This window comes from Physeter macrocephalus, chromosome 9, assembly GCF_002837175.3.
Source record: "Physeter macrocephalus isolate SW-GA chromosome 9, ASM283717v5, whole genome shotgun sequence".
NCBI lineage: Eukaryota > Metazoa > Chordata > Mammalia > Artiodactyla > Physeteridae > Physeter > Physeter macrocephalus.
The window spans coordinates 72,296,518-72,301,897 of NC_041222.1; positions in this window are offsets into that span (position 1 = coordinate 72,296,518).

Consider the following 5,380-nt stretch of genomic DNA (forward strand, 5'->3'; position numbering starts at 1 on the left):
TGTAGTTTTGACTTGCATTTCTCTAATAAATAGTGATGTTGAGCAGCTTTTCATGTGCTTCTTGGCCATCTGTATGTCTTCTTTGGAGAAATGTCTATTTAGGGCTACTGCCCATTTTTGGATTGGGTTGTTTGTTTTTTTGATATTGAGCTGCATGAGCTGCTTGTAAATTTTGGAGAGTAAACCTTTGTTAGTTGCTTTATTTGCAAATATTTTCTCCCATTCTGAGGACTGTCTATTTGTCTTGTTTATGGTTTCCTTTGCTGTACAAAAGCTTTCAAGTTTCATTAGGTCCCATTTGTTTATTTTTCAATTTATTTCCATTTCTCTAAGAGGTGAGTCCAAAAGGATCTTGCAGTGATATATGTCATGGAGTGTTCTTCCTATGTTTTCCTCTAAGAGTTTTATAGTGTCTGGCCTTATATTTAGGTCTATATCCAATTTTCTGTCTCAAGACTGCTTTGGCTATTCGGGGTCTTTTGTGTCTCCACACAAATTCTGAAACTTTTTGTTCTAGTTCTGTAAAAAATGCGATTGGTAATTTGATAGGGATTGCATTGAATCTGTAGATTGTTTTGGGTAGTATAGTCATTTTCACAGTATTGATTTTTCGAATCCAAGAACATGGTATATCTCTCCATCTGTTTGTATTATGTTTAATTTCTTTCATCAGTGTCTTATAGTTTTCTCCATACAGGTCTTTTGTCTCCCTAGGTGGCTTTTTTCCTAGGTATTTTATTCTTTTTGTTGAAATGGTAAATGGGGGTGTTTCCTTAATTTCTCTTTCAGATTTTTCATCATTAGTGTATAGGAATGCAAGAGATTTCTGTGCATTAATTTTGTATCCTGCTACTTTACCAAATTCACTGATTAGCTCTAGTAGTTTTCTACTAGAAAACTGGCATCTTTAGGATTCTCTATGTATAGTATCATGCCATCTGCAAAGAGTGACAGCTGTATTTCTTTTCCAATTTGGATTCATTTCTTTTTCTTCTCTGCTGTGGCTAAAACTTCCAAAACTATGTTGAATAATAGTGGTGAGAGTGGGCAACCTTGTCTTGTTCCTGATCTTAGTGGAAATGGTTTCAGTTTCTCACCATTGAGGACAATGTTGGCTGTGGGTTTGTCATATATGGCCTTTATTATGTTGAGGAAAGTTCCCTCTATGCCTACTTTCTGGAGGGTTTTTATCATAAATGGGTGTTGAATTTTGTCGAAAGCTTTCTCTACTTCAATTGAGATGATCATATGGTTTTTCTCCTTCAGTTTGTTAATATGGTGTATCACGTTGATTGATTTGCATATATTGAAGAATCCTTGCCTTCCTGGGATAAACCGCACTTGATCATAGTGTATGATCCTTTTAATGTGCTGTTGGATTCTGTTTGCCAGTATTTTGATGAGGATATTTGCATCTATGTTCATCAGTGATATTGGCTTGTAGTTTTTTCTTTGTGATATCTTTGTCTACTTTTGGTATCAGAGTGATGGTGGCCTCGTAGAACATGTTTGGCAGTGCTCCTCCCTCTGCTGTATTTTGGAAGAGTTTGAGAAGGACAGGTGTTAGCTCTTCTCTAAATGTTTGATAAAATTCGCCTGTGAAGCCATCTGGTCCTGGGCTTTTGTTTGTTGGAAGTTTTTTGATCATAGTTTCAATTTCAGTGCTTCTGATTAGTCTGTTCATATTTTCTATTTCTCCCTGGTTCAGTGTTGGAAGGTTGGGCATTTCTAAGAATTTGTCCATTTCTTCCAGGTTTTCCATTTTATTGGCATTTCCCTCGTAGAACTGATTGTGCTGCATCCCATAGGTTTTGGGTTGTCGTTGTTTTCATTGTCATTTTTTTCTGGGTATTTTTTTATTTCCTCTTTGATTTCTTCAGTGACCTCTTGGTTATTAAGTACTGTGTGTTGTTTCACCTCCATGTGTTTGTATTTTTTACAGATTTTTTCCTGTAACTGATATCTAGGCTCATAGTGTTGTGGTCGGAAAAGATACTTGATACAATTTCCATTTTCTTAAATTTACCAAGGCTTGATTTGTGACACAAGATATGATCTATCCTGAAGAATGTTCCATGAGCACTTGAGAAGAATGTGTATTCTGTTGTTTTGGATGGAATGTCCTGTAAATATCAATTAACTCCATCTTGTTTAATGTATCATTTAAACCTTGTGTTTCCTTAATTATTTTCATTTTGGATGATCTGTCCATTGGTCAAAATGGGGTGTTAATGTCCCCTACTATGATTGTGTTACTGTCGATTTACCCTTTTATGGCTGTTAGTATTTGCCTTGTGTATTGAGGTGCTCCTATGTCGGGTGCATAAATATTGACAATTGTTATATCTTCTTCTTGGATTGATCCCTTGATCATTATGTAGTGTACTTCTTTGTCCCTTGTAATAGTCTTTGTCTTAAACTCTATTTTGTGTGATATGAGAATTTCTACTCCAGCTTTCTTTTGATTTCCATTGTCATGGAATATCTTTTTCCATCCCCTCACTTTCAGTCTGTATGTGTCCCTAGGTCTGAAGTGGGTCTCTTGTAGACAGCATATATATGGGTCTTGTTTTTGTATCCATTCAGCCAGTCTATGTCTTTTGGTTGGAGCATTTAATCCATTTACATTTAAGGTAAGTATCGATATGTACGTTCCTATTATCATTTTCTTAATTGTTTTCAGTTTATTATTGTAGGTCTTTTCCTTCTCTTGTTTTTCCTGCCTAGAGAAGTTCCTTTAGCATTTTGTGTAAACCTGGTTTGGTGGTGCTCAATTCTCTTAGCTTTTGCTTGTCTCTAAACCTTTTAATTTCTCCAAATGAGATCTGAATGAGATCCTTGCGGGGTAGAGTAATCTTGGTTGTAGTTTTTTCTCTGTCATCACTTTAAATATGTCCTGCCACTCCCTTCTGGCTTGAAGAGTTTCTGTTGAACAATCAGCTGTTAAGCTTGTGGGGATTCCCTTCTATGTCATTTGTTGCTTTTCCCTTGAAGCTTTTAATATCTTTTCTTTGTATATAATTTTTGATAGTTTGATTAATATGTGTCTTGGCGTGTTTCTCCTTGGATTTATCCTGTATGGGACTCTCTGTGCTTCCTGGACTTGATTAACTATTTCCTTTCCCATATTAGGGAAGTTTTCAACTATAATCTCTTCAAATATTTTCTCAGTGTGTCTTGGCATGTTTCTCCTTGGATTTATCCTGAATGGGATTCTCTTTGCTTCCTGGACTTGGTTAACTATTTCCTTTCCATATTAGGGAAGTTTTCAACTGTAATCTCTTAAAATATTTTGCCAGTCTCTTTCTTTTTTTCTTCTTCCTCTAGGACCCTTATAATTCGAATGCTGGTGCATTTAATATTGTCCCAGAGGTCTGTGAGACTGTCCTCAATTCTTTTCATTCTTTTTTATTTATTCGGCTCTGCAGAAGTTATTCTACTATTTTATCTTCCAGGTCACTTATCCGTTCTTCTGCCTGAGTTATTCTGCTACTGATCCCTTCTAGAGAATTTTTAATTTCATTTATTGTGTTGTTCATCTCTGTTTGTTTGCTCTTTAGTTCTTCTAGGTCCTTGTTAAACGTCTCTTGTATTTTCTCCATTCTATTCCCAAGATTTTGGATCATCTTTACTATCATTATTCTCAATTCTTTTTCAGGTAGACTGCTTATTTCCTCTTCATTTGTTAGCTCTGGTGGGTTTCTGCCTTGCTCCTTTGTCTGCTGTGTGTTTCTCTGTCTTCTCATTTTGCTTAACTTACTTTGTTTGGGGTCTCCTTTTCACAGGCTGCAGATTCGTAGTTTCCTTTGTTTTTAGTGTCTGTCCCCAGTGGCTAAGGTTGGTTCAGTGGGTTCTGTAGCCTTCCTGGTGGAGGGGACTGTGTTCCACCTGTGTTCTGGTGGATGAGGCTGGATCTTATCTTTCTGGTGGGCAGGTCCATGTCTGGTGGTGTGTTTTGGGCTGTCTGTGGCCTTATTATGTTTTTAGGCAGCCTCTGTGCTAATGGATGGGGTTTTGTTCCTGTCTTGCTAGTTGTTTGGCATAGGGTGTCCTGTATTGTAGCTTGCTGGTCATTGAGTTGAGCTAGGTCTTGTTTTTGAGATGGAGATCTCTCGGAGATTTTCGCCATTTGCTATTACGTGGAGCTGCTGGGAGGTCTCTTGTGGACCAGTATCCTGAACTTGGCTCTCCCACCTCAGTGGCACAGCCCTGACGCCTGGCTAGAGCACGAAGGGCCTGTCCTGCACACGGCTCAGAATAAAAGGGAGAAAAACAAAGAAAGAAAGAAAGAAGATACAATAAAACAGAGCAAAATTATTAAAATAAAAAATAATTATTAAAAAAATAATTATTATTATTATTAAGAAAAAAAATTTATTTAAGTAATAAAACAACAACAGTTTAATCCACTACTCCTGAGGCTGCTGGGAGAAATTTCCCTTTCTCTTCTTTGTTCGCACAGCTCCCGGGGTTCAGCTTTGGATTTGGACCCGCCTCTGTGTGTAGGTCGCCTGAGGGCGTCTGTTGTTCGCTCAGACAGGACAGGGTTAAAGGAGCAGCTGATTTGGGGGCTCTGGATCACTCAGGCCAGGGGGAGGGAAGGGTACGAATGCGGGGTGAGCCTGCGGTGGCAGAGGCTGGCGTGATGTTGCACCAGCCTGAGGTGCACCGTGCGTTCTCCCAGGGAAGTTGTCCCTGGATCATGGGACCCTGGCAGTGGAAGCCAGAGCCTCATCTCCCAGCCCCCGCCCGTCCCGGCGGGTGAGCAGACAATCCTCTCGGGCTGGTGAGCACTGGTCGGCACTGATCCTCTGTGCGGGAATATCTCCACTTTTCCCTCCGTACCCCTGTGGCTGCGCTCTCCTCCATAGCTCCAAAGCTCCCCCCCTCTGCCACCAGCAGTCTCTGCCTGCGAAGAAGCTTCCTAGTGTGTGGAAACCTTTCCTCCTTCACAGCTCCCTCCCACTGGTGCAGATCCCATTCCTATGCTTTGTGTCTTTTTTTTCTTTTTTCTTTTGCCCTACCCAGGTACGTGGGGAGTTTCTTGCCTTTTGGGAGGTCTGAGGTCTTCTGTCAGCATTCAGTAGGTGTTCTGTAGGAGTTGTTGCACATGTAGACGTACTTCTGATGTATTTGTGGGGAGGAAGGTGATCTCCGCGTCTTACTCTTCCGCCATCTTGAAGCTCCTCCACATTCTTTTCACGGTTAAGGTAATTATCTATATGTATGTTTCTATTACCATTTTCTTAATTGTTATGGGTTTGTTTTTGTAGGTCCTTTTCTTCCCTTGTGTTTCCCACTTAGAGAAGTTCCTTTAGCATTTGTTGTAAAGCTGGTTTGGTGGTACTGAATTCTCTTAGCTTTTGCTTGTCTGTAAAGC